The 18,851-nt window shown below is 38.8% G+C and overlaps 1 pseudogene; it reads left to right on the top strand.

Moving 5' to 3' along the window:
* The first annotated feature begins 816 nt into the window (after positions 1-816).
* On the top strand, positions 817-5,404 carry LOC138146101 (complement component 1 Q subcomponent-binding protein, mitochondrial pseudogene; annotated as a pseudogene).
* The last annotated feature ends 13,447 nt before the right edge of the window (positions 5,405-18,851 follow it).

Here is an 18,851-nt window from a genome sequence, read left to right as displayed (position 1 = left end):
TTTATTTAAAAAGGTCAGAACTGAGTTTTTTCAGTTATATGCCATATCTTTTTTTCCTCATTATTCTTCTAAATTCATATCAATTCTGATCTTTGATCTAAGAAATCAATGGTCTTAATTTACAGACACATTTGCATTGGGAACACTACCATAGAAATAATTACTCTTTTTCTTATCTCTTAAAATATATTTCATGTTTGTAATGTTCTTCTGTGCTCATTATATCCAGCCCCTACCAAATTTTTTCCTTAAAAAAAGTATTCATGATGTAAATGTTTGAAGCTTCTGTGTAATGTTTTGGCTTCTCTCATTCATCTTTCCTGACCCTTGTTTTCCATTATTTTTCTCACTATTCTTTCCTTATTTCCATCTTTGCATTGAAGTCACTAAGTATCAAAGTTATGTTGATAATTGAGGGCCTCATCAGGTTCTCCATGAAATTTCTCTACCTTTTCATTTTCTGAAGCAAATGCTGGTGCACAAGCTGCAATTATTGCCACAGTTGCCTTTTTGCAATACTTACCATAAACACTGCAATACTATATTACCAAATGTCTTTCTTGTTCCTCTTATGCACTTAATAAAACTCATTCCATCAGCTCCTTTCTTTACCATACTGAGAACCATCCTCCTATTTAAATTCCTTCTGTCTACCACATCATACCTATCATATTGGCTAACATGATAAAACAGGAAAATGATAAATGTTGGAGAGGATGTGGGAAAGTTGGAACGCTGATCCATTGTTGGTGGAGCTGTGAGCTGACCCAACCATTCTGGAGCACAATTTGGAACTACACCCAAAATGCGCACCCCAAAGAGCTATAAAAATGTATATACCCTTTGACCCAGCAATACTGCTTCTAAGGCTGCATCCCAAAGAAACCATAAAAATAGGAAAAGGATCCATGTGTACAAAAATATTTATAGTACCCTTTTTGTGGTGGCCAAGAACTGGAAATTGAGGGAATGTCCATCAATTGGGGAATGACTGAACAAGTTGTGGTCTATGAATGTAAAGGAATACTATTGTGCTATAAGAAATGATGAACAGGCCGACATAGAAAATCCTGGAAAGACTATATGAACTGATGCTGAGTGAAGCAAGAAGAACCAGAACATTGTTCACAAGAAACAGTCACACTGTGCAATGACTGATTTTGATAGACCTAAAACAATTCCAAAGGACTCATGATGATAAATGCCATCCACATCCAGAGAAAGAACTATGAAATCAGAATGTAGAGGGAAGCAGACTATTACCTTTTTTTTGTTTTATTTTGTTTTTTCTTTCTTATTCATTATAATTCTTCTATGCAACATGATGTGAAAATGTGTTTAATAGGAATGTATGTGTAGAGCCATATCATATTGCATGCCATAATTTAAAACTCATGGAAGTGAATGTTGAAAACTAAAAATAAATAAACTAATAATTTAAAAAAAATAAATTAATTCCTTCTGTCTTCCAGTTGTTTCCAATAAGACTGTAAAGAATTATGTAATTCAGTTCCTCCATTAATATACCCACTCATTGGTTATTAGACAGAGATTCCACATTTAGAATAACAACAGCCAAGGTAAAATATATAGATGGTCTAGAACCAGTGATTCTTAGCACTCTCTGCCTCTTTTTTCTGCCATCACTGAAGAAGTGGAGGTGGACTATAGAGGACTAAAAACTGGTTTGTATTTTTGTTTTGTTTCATGGTTTTCTACATGAAGTAGCCAACCTGCTGGCAGGTAAGCCTCTTCATACTCGGGTAGGTTTATTACATACTTGAGTACATGCTGTCTGTTGTTGAAACCATATTTGAAGCCCTTCCAATAGGGTAAAACTTACAAGAGCTTGTGTTCATCTGGCATAGCCTTTGAGAACCCCAGGTCACCTCCATGCCATGATGAGGCATCAGAATAGATAACAGAAGTGTAACCAATATAAAACAGCAAGGGGACCGAAAGAACCCAGAATCATCCTCATTTAAGCAAAACATCATTTCCTTGCCAAGTGGAGAAATATAGCGACCTAGGGTGACACCAGTATAAAGCACAAATGCATTGGCAAACATTATGGGGGCAGATGACAAAAGATCAAAAAGCAATTAAATGCAGTGGAAGGAAAAACAAGTCTTCAGAAAGCCTGAGATGGGACTGAATTATGACATAGCATTTCAAGGCCATTTACAGCAATCTGGAAGGAGTACAGCAGACAGACATGAACCAGAACACATTTTGCAGCATTTCTAGAACAATCTATTTTCATCACTGATGATACTGTAATCACCACATTTAGACTCTACCACCTCATTCATGTGCTATATGAGGAAATGGACATGAGACTCAAGATTTAATTGAGAAGAAAGTTTGTATCTAACCATGTTCTTACAGAAATCCATATTGTAGACATTTTGGGATAAATGTTTAAGATAATTCAAAGAGGAAAAATCCCCCCCAAAAAATATGAAATGTCACAGATACCATTGTTAATTTTTTTAAAAAGGGAGGCATAAGCAACTAGTGATCCTAGTTCTCATTTCTATATATTTATGAAACTAGTCAACACCAGTGCTTTGACCTGGTAGGCTATGAATTCCTAGAGAGCCATGGAGTTATAAAAGTCTGTATCCCATCATTTGTTTTCTCAATCATCAGATATTCATAGTAAAATTATATTCATATAGGGTCTGGGATTTTTTTTAACACTGAAAAGGGGTTCTTAGACTTAAAGAGACTGGAATTCACTGGTCTACTAAACCATTAAGTAATTAATGTTATCAAGTTATTTTCATCTATAAATGAAAATATGACAAGGGAATAAGAAGGTTTTTGTAAATATTTGAAAAATATTTACAAAAGTATTCTTTAAATAAGAAGCCAGTTACTTCTTAACAGTAACACTGGACTGTTTGGAGGTGTCTTGTTTCTGGGCTTCAGTATAAATCTCTTTTGTATTTTTTTTTATTAAAGCCTGTTCTATATTTGATATTCTGTCAGTCAGAGTACTTTCATAAGAGCTGAGGGTCTTTTTCCTTTTGTGGTAGAACCCTAAAAACAAAGAAAATTCTGATGGTACCATAGGAAATGTAATGGCTTCCCAGGGCTTGAGTAAAAGGGTATGATTATAAAGAAGCCCTAAAGATGAACCTAGCTGGTGTATAACTAGAGCTTTGGTCCTGAACCATGCATTACATATGAAAAGAGATTTGTAGATATGAAAGCACCACATGGATATATCACGGCTATTGTTGTTATTATTTTGTATTGCTATTATTATTATTGTCTAAGTTCACATGACTAGTAAATGGAGGATTAAGACCCACATTTCCTGGTTCTTAGCCCAGTGTTGGTGGTGGTGGTGGTGTTTTATGGTAAACTGTGCCAAAGGTATTTACATTCAAAAAGAGGACAAACCCTTGAACCAAAAGAATGAATCCCTAATGATAGAATTTTATTGGCTAAATCAGATTTTTTTTTCCTATCTTAAGTGGGGAAGTACTTCCTAGAACCCTCCATATTAGAACAAGCAGGCTCCCGTCTACTTGGCTTCGGTGCCAATGCCTGTGTCCTCCTCCTCCTCCATAACAACCAGAATCACTGACTCTTTCCTTTTCTTCTGTGCCTTCATGTGATCCTTAATATTCTTTCTGGTTGGAATAATACGAGGTTGCATCCACTCTTGTTCTATTCATCAGTGTGCTAGGAGACTTGCCAAGGTTTCACTGTGAGAACCAAAAGTAACTCTTTTCTCTTATCCCATAGTCTGTGGAAGAACTGAATATTTAAAGACCCAGGAGGGCTATTAACTCATGCAGGTTGGCTCCCATCTTGTGACACAGTGATTTGGCAGTCAATAGATTTTAAAAAAAAAACCAGTGCTTTTAAAAATACTTAAAAAAAAAAAAAGAAACAGGATAATGCACTAAATTCAGCCTTTGCTGTCACCAAACAGAATGGAAAATAAAGAGAAATTAACCCCAATTTGGCCTGTAGGTAGTATCTTATTCTCTTTTTCTTCTGTTGTCACCCTAATAATTTTTTCCTTCTCCTTTCTGTTGCATAACCTTACAGCCAAATAAATCTTTTTGTTAAGAATTTATAAGGAAAAATAATAGAATTTGAGTAAATATTCCAAAGGTGTATCAGGAATAAAGTACATGGAATGAAATGTAAACAGAGTAACTTGACTTACTTCCAACCTTAAGAAATCTGCCTATAAGTTAGGACAGATACCTTCTCAAGGCCGGTTCCTATACCACAATTTGTGGTGACTACTCTCTTGGCTCCGAAGAGGTTAATTTCATTATTTTCAAAATCCTGTCAGCATAACTTGTCCCATCCACGATTCCCTAACTTACTGGCATGTTTTAACCACCTCATCAAACCCTTCACCAAAAAGGCACCACCATTGATGCCCGGCTAAGCTTTCATCTCCATTAATAAAATTCCCCTTGAGATAACTAAGTTTCCACCACCCCCTCCCTGCAATGAGAGCAAGGAAGAGTGGGGGAGCCTCACTGAGCAGAATCATAATTGGCATGCTGATACTAAGAAATAGGTATTACGGTGTCCTTCTGGTCTCCGTTGGGGCTCCCACCCCACTTCGCGTGTCTGGGTCACAGCCCCGTTGCTGTGCCCTCCCAACGTCGCTCCCCGCCGTGGTCGCCGCCACCCGCACCTTCAAGGCCTCCCGGCCCGAGGAATCACCAGTGGGCCCAGCCTGTGCCCTTGCAGGTGCGGGAGGGCTCCACACCGAGGGAGACAAGGTGTTTGTTGAATTCCTGACAGATGAAATTAAAGAGAGGAAAATCCAGGACCACAAATCCCTCCCCAAGATGTCCAGAGATTGGGAATTGAGTGTGCAAGGGAGAGAAGCCAGGTAAGTCCCGAGATCAGCTGGAGAGGGGATCACGGTCACATTCAATATTAACCACAGTCTCCTTCCGACATTTGATGACGAGCCACCGGAGGGACAGAAAGCCCCAGAACAGAGAGAGCTTGAACTTACGGCTACCCCGAACTCCGTGGTGGAGGTTATGAAGATGGTACCAATGAGGCCCTCGTGCTGCACTGTCACCATCCAGAGGACGTGGTTGGACAGGAGGAAGAGGAGGAAAGCTGCATCTTCTCCTTCAGCAAGTTAGCTTTCAGCCCACCAGCAAGTCCTCATGGAAGGATACAAACTACACGTGTGCTCAACACGGGATCCCTGCACTGGGCCCTGCAAGACCACTTAGTGGACTTCCTGGCTAACCGAGGGGTGGACAGTATGTTTGCAGACGAACTGACCGAGCTAAACACAGCCTTAGAATCACCAGGAGTACATCAGTTTTCTGGAAAGGTCTGAAAGGGTTTGTCAAGTGTCCGTAGGGAGGCCTGAGGCTGCAGGCCCTTGCTGGGCACTCAGAGCCCTTCCTTCCAAGACAGTGATTATCTAGAAGTTATCATGGAGAAAGTGCCATGAAATACGGTCAGGCATAAATTATGTTCCCTAACTCTTTTATTTCCCTTGTGTGCTGGCATTTTTGTACACCACCGCAGAATGAAGAGAAATAAAACCCTTGGACCCCTCCACACACACAAAAAAAGTATTACAAAATGTTCCCAGGAAAGCATGAAAGTCACTCTCAAATCAATTTTTAAGGCAAATTTATTTGTTTATTGAGAAAGATCACTGAAAAAAAGTGTTAGACATTTAAACAGAAGGCCCCAAGACAGAAGAAACCCCAGTACACACAAAGCTACTACTGGAGAGGCCTTTGCTAGGGAATGGAACAAGGTAGATCCAGTCCTTAACTCTTACATGTGTTAAACTACTTGGTCCTTATTTCAGAATGGGTTATTTTGGTAAGTTGAAATTACCATTTAACCCAGATGTGTGTGTGCACGCACATACACACACACACACACACTTGCTATGAAAGGGCATGGTGCCCCAAATCTGACTGGTTGTCCTAAGGGTAAGGGAGTAATGGCTTATTCTCCAGAGAGACTAACTCTCTGTTCATGATCTCATGTCTTGGAGGCATGCCGATAATGGTCTTCTTCAACATTGAGATATTAGTGGTGCTCTGTATTGTAAGTGGCAGTTTGAGAGATATATGACAGCATTAAGGCCATTGGAGATGATATCCTGGGGCTTGGATTAGAGGAGAGGCAAGCCATAGGAACATGGCGCAGGCCAGAGGACTACTGGGCATAGGAATCATTCTGCAGATGTTGGCTACCCACCCAAAATGAAAGATATTTCTGGTTTCTGAACGAGTACAAGCACTAACAGTGCCCTCTAAACTTGGGTACCCAGGGAGAAAACCCAGATTACTTTGCCCTAATCCTTGCTGCCCTGATTCCAGCTCTATCACAGAGCAAGTGCTCACCATATTCAAATATTTAAAGCTTCACCAGATATTAATGATCAGAGAGTCATCAAACAAGGTTATCTCCATTTGTTATGTCTTACAATATCTTACAGGTGGCACAATGGATGGCGTTCCAGGTCTACAATCAGGAAGATTGATCTTCCTGAGTTCAAATCTGGCCATAGACACTAGTTCTGTGAGCCTGGGTAAGTCACTTATCCCTGTTTGCCTCAGTTTCCTCTTCTGTAAAATGATCTGGAGAAGAAACTGTCAGACCATTCCAGTGTCTTTGCCAAGAAAACCCCAAATGAAGTCATAAAGAGTCAGAAGTGATTTTTAAAAACTGAACCATAAGAACATCATGTTACACTAGAATAGTAAAGACTTTGTTGGAAGAAAAGTCTTTAAGGTAGTTTTTTGTAATACCAAATAAATTGCTATTTTTTAGTCAACGAGCACAATGGGAGCTTGGATTCTCTACATCTTTCAGACGACTATATAATGGTAAAGGTGTGATCTACTGTGAAATATTGTTTGTGAAAGTCTGTTACCTATTATTACTCTCAACAATGATGCCCTTGATTGAAGATATTTTTTCTCGTAACAATATTATGTACATGAGAAAATAAATATATATATATGTCAGCAGTTGTTGCTCTTCTCTGGGTCTTTTTTTTTTTAATTTAATAATAAGGTTTGAGGGTTTTTTCCTACATCTTTGGTATCTTCCTTCCCATAAAATACCCTGTGAATTGATCTTTCAACACCATAACCATTGTGTCACCTTCAGCATTTATTTTATATACCCCATTTCTAGCTACCCCCATTCTAATTCAGACACTTTTCAATTCTTTATTTTCTTTAGTATCATTTCTACTTTATCTTTAAGCACACGTGAAAATGTGATGTTAAGTGTCCAAGTATGGTAGATTCACCTCTCTCAACAGTGAAAAGTATCTGTCATTAAAAAAAAAATCCCTACAGATCTTTTCCATCTTTTACCTATATATTGTCCACCTTCTCTAGTTCCATCCTTAAATATCTTGGAGATGATTTTGCTCCTGTGGGTCTCTCATCAAGATTTATTTAAACTAGATTTATCCTCTATGGCTATTCTCTGTTTTGCAAGATATTATTAAAATTTTTCTGTCACCCTTTGCTGCAAAATGATACACATAAATTTTCATTCTTAACCAGTTTTTCTCTTTATCTTCATATCTATCCACTTAGTATATAAGCAAAGTGTTTACTGAATAAGGCTTCTATGTAGTCTGAAAATGTTTGCTGTCATTTCTTCTTCCTTATATATGTGTGTGTGTGTGTGCAATGTATGTATAGATATATACTTTTTATATATCTATATATTAACATATAATATATATGTATCATACATAGACACATTTCTCACCCATTCCCACATTCACAGTAAAGTGAGTATTGAAGGATTAGTTTATTTTTGAAAAGTCTCACTGAGTTTTTCACAAAATTTCTTTTTCTCTCCATCCCCTACAACAGATGTTGGTGCATAAGCTGCAATTATTTTCATGGTGGTCTTTTTGCAAATACTTATCATGAGCACTAAAAAACAAGATGAACAAATGTTCCACAAAATTATGTTTCTTGTTGTCTTCGGATGCACAATAAAAACAACTCTACCAGCTCCTTTATTTTACTCTGCAGGGACAATCTGTGAGCTATCCTTCTATTTAGCAGCAATTTTCTTCTGTCTCCTGGGTTTTTTCATAGTGGTAATTTCAATATTGATTTGGTTCAATTCCTTTAATCATGTGTCCACTCGGGGTCGTTGGATAAAGATCTCATGTTTAAGTTACCAACATCTGGGGCAAATTTTATATAGATGGTTTACAAAACATGATTTTTAGCACCTTCCACTGCCTTTTCTACCACTCTACTACTGTCACTTGGAGTTTATTGCCACCACTCAGAAGTTAGTTATTCTGTGAAAATCTCTAAATGCAGCTTAGTTACAGCTCATGTCAAAGTTTCCCCAAATGTGGGTAAGAGTCCCCAAATTCCCTATAAGTGCTCAAGCCATTAAGGCAATATCATGTATAGTAAATAGCCTTTATTTCACTGCATAGAAAATTCAGAAAGGACAAACATAGAAAATACACAAAGCACTCAAACAACTCACAGGAGTCCTGAAACAAATCTTAAACACACACAAAGCACTCACAGTAATTTATACTGAAAGAATCTAAATGCAGGTTTGCTATAGGGTAACCTTTAATATTCCAGTGGAACACTAGCTCTCCCATAGGGAGATTCCAACACAGTCACTCCTAGATTCATAGGATGACATTCTGGATTAGACTCCCCACTGAAGGCAAGCACACTTTGTGGCAGCTAAACAAATAATCCTTTTCCCACTGGACTGATACTGTCTAAATAACTTCCTGTAATAGTGGAAGTTGAGGAAGAAGCAAGATCTTGATAGCTTACCAACCAGATGGCATAGCTTAAACCTTTATTGATCTTCCAGCTTCAGGGATCACAGAGGTGATGTTCTCTTTTTGGAGAAGGGATACATCGTGCCATGGATTAAGTTGGAAAATTATTGCCATACTTGAAATCAAGACAAGTCATCCCCCAAAACCATCCTCATTGCTTACGGGTTTTCCTTCAAAAATTTTCTTACCTCCCAAATTCAGATTGTTTATGCAAAGTATTTACTTTCTATCTGGTGTATGAACTTGTGATTGTTAATTTACATTATTCAAATAAATATCTCCATTTTTTCATTTCAAGCCTTTAGCTTGAAATACACAATCATAGCATTGCAAGGTGTGAGTGTAATGGCACCCTGGAGTTTATAGGTATATCATAGACAAAGGGGCAGGGAGGATTACACAAACCAATAGCTATCATTTTAAAGGGGCAGCAGATTAAACAAAATTATCCTTGGCCCTGTCAGGGGCACCATTTTCTAGAGCTCAATCAAAAAACTAATGGGATTCAGTGGGATGCCTACCGTCCAGCACTTTGCACCATGCAGTGCAATAATTATGCTCAATTACAGCCTAGTGTGTGGTTTCTGGCACCATAAAAATCTCCCTGAGTCAAACTAGTCTTAAAGAAAACGAAGAGCCAGCTTTGAAATGACTCTGCACTGTTAAATATCAATCCATAATTTAGTTCTCTGGGGTGCCTCTACAACTTCATATGTGTCACTAGTCTTTTGTAAGATCACAGCGTTAAAAGGTTAAACAATGACTTGGATTCATCTAGGGACATCTCTAGACCCAAACTCTCCCAGTGAGTTTGTGAGTATGTTGTCCCTGCCTTGGTCAGTGGATCATGAGCCCCATGGCAAATTGATGAAAAAAAAAAACAAAACCCAAATAGAAACACAGCGCAGAAGTCTCAGCACAGAAAATGGCCCACATTCTCATTTAAAGCCCGTGCCTGCATGTGTACACCCACCAGCTGTTCTGAATTGGAATAAGAGACACAGAGCCAAATAAAACAAAAGCTTTAGAAACTTGTATGTGTGTACATGGGTGCTCATGTGTATATACCCTGCCCACAAACACAGGCAACAATTCAATAAACATATATTGTCTGCTATGTACATGGCACTTTGCTAGATACTAAAAATTAGAACATCTTTCCTCCCAGCTTTTATTCTATTTGGGGAGATACAATATGCAATCAAATGAGTAAGTACAAAATAATATCAGGAAGAGAAAAGCCTAACATCTGAGAGAATCAAGAATAGCTTGACATAGGAGGAGGCATCTGTGCTAAACCTTAAAGACAGATAAGAACTCTGAGGCAAAGGAAAAGAGGGGATCCACTCTATGCATGGGGATACCCTATGAGGAAACAGAAGATGAGTTTGAGAATTAAGTGGCAGATCACTTTGGTTGGAATGGAGAATAAATGAAGGGAAGTAAAATGAATTAAGTCAGGAAAGGCAGGTGGGAGACATTGTAGAGTGCTTTAAATTCCCTGCTGAGGCATTTGTATATTATCCTACAAGCAATTGGGAACTATTGAGGGTTTTTGTGTAGAGGAATGTTATGGTCAGATTTGCACTTGAGAAAGACTGTCTTGGTGTCTCTGTGGAGGATAGATTGGAAAGAATAGAGAGAATTAGAGAAAATAGAAACATGGTTACTAATTACGAGGCACTTGCAACAGGTCAAGTGAGGGGTGATGAGGGTCCGTTCTTAGGGAAAACTGAAGTGAAGATTTAGGTAAGATCTGAGGTGGTTAATGGCAAAGAGCAACCAAATTGTGCATACTCTTTGATCCAACAATACCACTACAAACTAGGTCTGTGTCTCAAAGAGATCATAAAAAAGGGGAAAGGACCTATATGTGCAAAAATATTTATGGTAACCCTTTTCATGGTGGCAAAATATTGGAAACTGAGGGTATGCCCACCAATTGGGAAATGGTTAAACAAGATGAGGCATATGAATGTCATGGAATACTATTGTGCAATAAGAAATCAGCAGATTTCAGGAAAAACCCAAAAAGACTTGTAGGAACTGATACAAAGTGAAATTAGCAGAACCAGGGAAACATTATACACAATATCAGCAACACTGTGTGATGATCAGTTATGAATGACTCAGCTTTTCTCAGCAACACAATGATTCAAGAAAAGTACAAAGGACTCACGAAGGAAAATACTGTCCACATTCAGATAAAGAACTGATGGGCTCTGAATGAAGATTGAAACATACTTTTTTCCCTTACTTTAATTCTTTTTCATATTTTTTTTCTTTTGATCTGTTTCTTCTTTCGCAACTGTGACTGATATGGAAATATGTTTTACATAATGGAACATGTAACCTACCGTGTTTCCCCGATAATAAGACCTATCCCGAAAATAAGCCCTCCCCTTACTGTGTAAGATTCCTCTAAAATAAGCCCTCCCCTGAAAATAAGCCCTATTGAGATTGCTACTGTAGTGAAGGGGATCTCCTGCGCTACACGCTACATTACGGTACCCTCTGTATGCACCGTTCCCCCCCCCCATGAAACGCACGCCACGCTCCGAGCTTCATCCAATCAGAGCTGCAGCAGTGAGCGTGTCATCCTGTTCTTTATTGAATTCATTATTGAATAAAGGTACATTTTTTGTTCACATTTACCCGTTTATTAAAATTGCTGTCAATGTTCATTAAAATAAGCCCTCCCCTGAAAATAAGCCCTCTGGTGCTTTTCTGTCCAAAAAAATTAATAAGACAGTGTCTTATTATTGGGGAAACATGGTATATCAAATTGCCTACCACTTTAGGAAGAGGGAAGGGGACAGAGGGAGGGAGAAAAAATTGGAACTCAAAATCTTGTAAAAATGAATGCTAAAAATTGTCTTGACATATAACTGGGGGAAAATACTATAAAAATGGAGGGTGCATTTCAGAATGCAAGGTGGCATATATAGGCAGAGGACATAGACTGAAAAGGATTAGAGCTGAGATGAATTGGGATGAATTAATGGTTTTTGTTATTGCCTCATCAAGATATTAGTTTTTAATAACAGGGGTAAGGGGAGCTGCCACTGGGAGTTGGCCTTCTAGAGTAAGGGGATCAGAATCACCAGTCTCCATCATATAAGACAAAACTATGTCCTATATCTATATGCATACTTTCATCCTATATATGGTGAAGATTAGCCAATATTTGTCTCCAAAATATACTCATCACACTCTACAAAATAATTTAAAAGTAAAATTTCTATAGAAACATAGGTCTTAAGTAATTATCTCCCCTGGCCCAAAGGCACTCAGCTTTTTAGTAACCAAACCAAGGCTACAATTCCTCTCTCCTGATTCTCAAGCTAGTATTTGTCCTGCTACACCAAAATACTTCTCAGTCAAAGCTTCCTTAGCCCCTGCTATGCACAAGATTCTGCATATGATGGACTCTAGAGAGGATTCTAGGATTTGGAGCGAGAATGAATCACAGAAATCATCTATTTCCAATTCTTCAATTTACACAGGAGGAAATTAAGAATCAGGAATGTTAAGTGTCTTGTCTAAGGTTATACCGGTGATCTAGAATTTAAACCCAAATATTTTTACTCCAAATCCAATTTTTAAAAAAATTTCTATTCTGAAGGGATTAAAAAATATACATCACACATCTTCAAGGAGCTTTCGATATAAATGGGAAGACAAGATAAATATAATAATATATCTAGAATAATACTATCATTAAAAGGGAGAGCATTACATAGTAGATGGACTGCTGAGCTCACATCCAGGAAGACTGGAGATCAAGGCCTGCCTCCAATACATGCTGACTATTTAACCTTTCTCAAGTTGTTTAACCTCTTCATGCTCTGGGCAGTTAAGACCACAAACTGTAGAAAAGATATCGATATGCATTGGGAGAAGAAATTTCCTCATCAGAGAATTGTCTTTACCAGTGAAATTACAGGCTCAATCCACATCCCAGTATAATAATTAAAACATAATAATACAAGGTCACATTGTCAAATGAACATACCATGCACTTATTCTTCCCTCATCACTTCATATATGACCATTTTTCTTCCAAAGAATTTTTACTAAAAAGTTTTAAAAAAATCTAATTCTTTTCAATACCCCAGGCCAGAGTCAGTGTGTGTGTGTACATGCATATACATATGTGTGTATATACACATAAAAATAAAATTTTATTTATTTTATGTGTGTGTATTTAACTGTCTCATCCCTTTACCTCTAAAATAAAACAAAAAAAACCCCCTCACTTTTGGAAGAAGTCTAAATAACACTGTTCAATTCTAAAGACTATCAAGGTTAAAGAAATAAACTGTTCAACCACACTGACTCTCTATTCCCTTTCTTTTGACCATGACCTTGTGCTGTCAAGAGTAAATCATCAGCTACCTCCCATATGCTGGCAGCTCCTTCTCTTGATCACCCTTTAGGAAGGAGGAACTGTATTTATGGGATTAGACAGAGATGATCAAGTGTCAGACTAGTGGGAGGATTTTCTTTTCCCTCCAAACCCATACTCCCCACTCCTCAGATCCCAGGTGGACCACCAAGCTAAAATTTTACTCTAGGAATAATCACACTAACACATGCAAAATCTTTCACTATTCTTCATTTTGCAGTTCACTGAGGAAGGCAGAAAATGTTTCAGTTAGAGTCAGGCATCTGAGGAATCAATTAATAGCAGGAGCATCTCCCTCCCTCCTGCTCCTCCCCATTTTGAATTTAAAGAGGGCTCCTAAGAGAGTGTCATTAGTAGCCCTTTAATTAAGAGCAAGTGTTCTTTCAAGGTAAGCTTGCTATTAAAACCAGCAAAATGGTGTTTTGTCTTTTAAAGTAATCAAAAGCAGCAGGTAGGCTGAGACTAATCTTTAATATTGTAGGAAGAAAGAGTGAAGGGGGTGGGGCATGTTTGCTGCTCTCTTAATACCAGGTGGCAATATGGTATTCCTAAATTCAAAATATGAGGAATATTGTGATGTAAGACCCAAACAAGGCATTGAATAGAACACAAATAGTCTCAAAACAGAACTTAAATAAAATCAAAAGTCACTTGGGGAAGGGCCTAGAAAAGCCACCTTGTATTAACTTTGTTATTCAAATAAACAGCAAATATAATGGGATGAACTGACTTCAGTGTACATCCTCCTTTTGCCTTATCTCTCATTTGTAATGAATGTACTCATTTCATAAATTTCTAAGTCCTAGATGAGCTTCCAGAATGTGTTTTATTATCCCAGAGCATCTCTTTCCTCATCCCCAAGCCAGAGGCATTTTTAGTTTAAAATAGGAAAAAGTATCTGCTTTAAGTATATCCTATGGCTTTTTTATTGATTGGAAGCCCCAAAATGCTTTGGAAAGAAATGATATTCATCTATTTGGATAATCAATAGATCAACAAGCATAAATTAAATGCTTACTACATGCTAGGTTCTGTACTAGATGTGGATATACAAAGACAAAAATGACACAGTTCTTACCTGGAAAGACCATACATCTCATCAGGATAAAAAATATGTGCCCATGAAATGTAAACCAAAGTTAAAAGCCTATTTGCATAAGGCCTGCTTCATTGATGGAAACTGATTACTCAATGATCTAAGCCTGAATGAGTTGTAGAGTGGGCAAGAGCTAGAGAGAAGAGAAATTCTGGTCTTGTGGCTTCCAGCTTTGAGAAAGATGACATATGGTTTTGTTGGTTTTTTTTGTTTGCTTTTTGGAGGGCAATTGGGGTTAAGTCACTTGCCCAAGGTCACACAGTTATTTTTTGTGTTAAGTGTCTGAAACTGGATCTGAACCCAGGTCCTCCTGACTCCAGGGCTCATGCTCTATTCACTGTGCCACCTAGCCACCCCTGACATATGGTTTTAAACTCTTTTCAGGCCCCTAAACAGAAAGAAATACTATGGGAAGAAGCTGACATTTAAAGGAGTTGGCACCTTGATCATGTCCGTATCCACAACTTGAACAGTCAAACCTTAGATAGAGAGTTTGGAGTCACTCCTTCCCCAAAAGATAGGGATAGGGTAGAAATAAAGAGCTAAATATAAACTGAGAAAATATTTCCCCAAGCTAACAATATTAATGGGTTTATATAATTCTAACCTAGCACCTATTCTCTGAGGAAAGCAGAATGAGCAGCCCCTGGCCCTAACTTTATGCTTCCCCTCATGGCAGGAATCAAAATCTCTCTGGGGGAGGGGAAGAGGAAAGGGTAGGAGAGTGTATCACCAAGGCAATATTCACAACACCAACAGCAACTATGAATATGCTAGCATAGTTCTGAATTGCAAAATGTAACAGACTCTCCATAAAGAAGAAGGAAGCAAAATATTTATTCAGATACCAGAAAGTCAAATCCTAATACCAGAAAACCGAATCTATCATAGCAACAAAGAAGTTAATACATCTTATCATAGCAGGAAGCAACACCATCCCAAAGCCTTCCCCCTGCTCAGACCTTCCCACAAACACTCACAAGCCTAGCTGTCTCCTTGCTTGCATCCTCTCCTCTCTCCATTCTAACTTCTCTGTCTCCCAGCTTCCTCTGGGCTCAGCTCCACTCTTCCTGCTCCACCCATTCAGCAAGCTCCTCCCACCACAGGCTCCATGTGATTACATTTGGCCTATTAAGGGGCAGGGAAGATCTTCAAATTCCCATTATCATTACAGGGAGGTAAATGAAGAAAATTCTGGAGATATCTTATTCACACCTCCCCTTGAGCTTCATCTAGACAGTCTTAGGTGGACACATATTGAACCCACAGGGGCAAAATATGGCACACACTAAATACTACAAAAGAATATATAAGATACATATGAAGCTGACATAAGGTAATCTTGAATAGAAGGCAATAGCAACTAAAAGACCAGAGAAATCCTCCCGCAGAAAGTGGACTTTGAGCTGTCTTAAGAAAACCAAAGATTCCAGAAGGCAGAAATGAAGAAGGGGGACATTCTAGGCATGGAGGACAGTCTGAAAAAATGAGAAAATGGAAGATAGAGTGTGAGAAACAGTAAAAGTAAATAAAACTACATTGTAGAGTATAAAGGGGAATAAAGTTGAAGTAGACAAGAAAAGTAGGAAGATGTTTGGGTTGTAAAGAATTTTAAATGCCAATCAAAGGGGTTTGGATAGGATCCAAGAGGTAATAGGACATTGGAGTTCATTGAGTAGGGGTCAGCATGGTCATCTTTAGATTATGACTTTTGTTAGGACACCGATGCATTATTGGTAGAATTGTGAACTGATCCAACCATTCTGGAAAACAATTTGAAATTGCCAAAAGAGCTATAAAACTATGTATACCCAGGGGCAGAGTCAAGATGGCAGAGTAGAAGCAGGACCTCTGAGTGGCTCCGGCTTCCACCTTCCCCAATCAATGTATAAAGGGGACTCTGAACAAACTTTGGAGCTGCAGAAACCACAAAATGACACAGAGAAGCTAAACTCCCGCTGAGGACAGCCTGGCAGGTCGGCAGGAATTGGCCAGAGCAGAGCTTTGGGAGCCGAGCCCAGGCCCATGGGAGACAGAGGTTTTAGCCCAAGGGTGGGTCTGACCAGCCGCTGCTCAGAGGGACTCCAGATCAGCAGCAGCTGTGGCCGTTTCCAGAATTATCAACACATAGATGCAAAGAGCAAAGTGAGAGGTCTGTGCAGTCTGGACTTTGGGACCCAGTAAGTGGGAGTGCGTGGCTTTTACCCCTGGGGCGAGAAGCCACTGAGACACCCGGCACAGCCAGCACCACATGGCAACTTCAGTTACTGGCCTGTGTAGTGTAGGGGGTAGAGTGTAGGGGGACAAAGCGACCAGTCTGAGGGGTAACTCCTCTTTAACCTGCTTGGATCTGGATTGGTGGAGGTCCTAGGGTGTGTGTCCAGCTTGCCAGAGCATGTGAAAGCCTCAGAGAGACACCCATCTAATACCTCTGGCAGTTGAGAAAACCCCAGCGTTTGGGATGAAAGCTCCCCTGTCTGGTGGCAGAGTCCTACTGTGGCAAAAAGCCCAGGGGTCAAGTGACTGAGGGGTGTTGTGACCAGGAAAAGGAAACAAAGCAGACAGAAGATTCCAACATTACACTCCCATTTTGGGGACAAAAAGGAGCAAAGCATGGAACAGGAGGAAGACAGTGAAGTCAGAACTCCTGCACCAAAAGCTTCAAAGGAAAATACAAGCTGGTTACAGGTCATAGAGGACCTTAAGAAGCAGATAAGAGAAATGGAGGAAAAATTGGGAAGAGAAATGAGAACAATGCAAGAAAATTACGAAATGAGAGTCAACAACCTGACTAAGGAAAATTACATCTTAAAAAATAGACTAACTCAATTGGCAAAAGAGGCTCAAAAAGGCAATGAGGAGAAGAATGCCTTAAAAAGCCACATTTGCCAGATGGAAAAAGAATCTCAAAAGCTCACTGAGGAGAATCATTGCTTCAGAATTAGATTGGAGCAAATGGAAGCTAATGACTTTATGAGAAATCAAGATGCTGTTAAACAGATCCAAACAAATGAAAGAATAGAAGGCAATGTGACATATCTCATGGTAAAAACCACTGACCTGGAAAATAGATCCAGGAGAGATAATTTAAAAATTATTGGACTACCTGAAAGCCATACTCAAAGTAAGAACCTAGAAAGCATCCTCCAGGAAGTTCTCAAAGAAAACTGCCCTGATATTTTAGAACCAGAGGGCAAAATAGAGGTTGAAAGAATCCACCGATCACCTCCTGAAAAAGAACCCCCCCCAAAAAAACTCCTAGAAATATTATAGCCAGGTTCCAGAATTCCCAGATTAAGGAGAGAATATTTATTAGAAGCAGACAGGAAGGAACAATTTGAATATTGTGGAAACACAATCAGGATAACGCAGGATATGGCAGCTTCTACACTGAGGGATCGAAGGGCTTGGAATATGATATTCTGGAGGTCAAAGTAGCTGGGATTAAAACCTAGAGTCACCTACTCAGAAAAACTGAGTATCATGTTTCAGGGCAAAATATGGTCATTCAGTGGAATAGAGGACTTTCAAGCATTCTTAATGAAAAAACCAGAGTTGAATAGAAAATTTGACATCCAGATACAAGAAGCAAGAGAAGCTTGAGAAGGTAAACAGGGAATAGAAATCATAAGCTACTGATCAAAGTTGAACTATTAACATTCCTACATGGAAAAACAATAATTGTAACTTATGAAACTTTTCTCAGTATGAAAATAGTTGAAGGGAATAGAAATTTATGTGTCTATATATGAGGGTATATGGGCATATGAATACATATGTGAATGTGTGTATATATGTTTACAGGTATACATAGATAGAGAGCACAAGACCAATTTAATAGGAAGGGATGATACTTAAAAGGTGAAATTAAGAGGGGAGAGAGGAATATAAAGAGAGGAGATGGGGAGAGGCAGAATTGGGTAAACTATCTCATATAGAAGAGGCAAGGGAAAATGGTTACAATGGAGGGGAAGAATAGGAAGGCAAAAGGGAATGGGTCAAACTTATTCTCATTAAATTTGGCTTGGGAAGAGAATGAAATACACACTAAACATGGTATCTCACCCTACAGGAGAGTAGGGGGGAAGGGGATGAGAGGGGGGATGATGGAAGGGAGGGCAGGCTAGCAGGGAGGGAAGTTGGAAGCACCCACTTTTGAAAAGGGATGGAATCAAAGTAGAGAATAGAACAAGTGGGAGGTGGGATAGGAGGGAGGGAAATATAGTCAGTCTTTTACAATATATCTACTCTGTTATTGTTTTGCATTAGCTACACATGTACAACCTGTGCTAAACTGCTTATCTTCCCAGTAAGGGTGGGTGATGAGGGAGGAAGGGAATGAATCTGGAATTCAAAGTTTTAAAATCAAATGTTTAAATATATATACATATATTATTATTATTAATACTATTTTACATGTAATTGAGAAATAAGATATACGGGCACTGGGGTATAGAGATCCACCATACCCTACTGGAAAAGTCAAAAGGGGTATGGGAGAAAATATGGGAGAGAGCAAA

This window comes from Petaurus breviceps, unplaced genomic scaffold (genome assembly GCF_028583685.1).
Source record: "Petaurus breviceps papuanus isolate PSGF00001 unplaced genomic scaffold, PetGlider_PUasm1.0 90752, whole genome shotgun sequence".
Lineage (NCBI taxonomy): Eukaryota > Metazoa > Chordata > Mammalia > Diprotodontia > Petauridae > Petaurus > Petaurus breviceps.
Note: the sequence above shows the minus strand (reverse complement) of the source record. Positions and strands in the feature narration are given on the sequence as shown.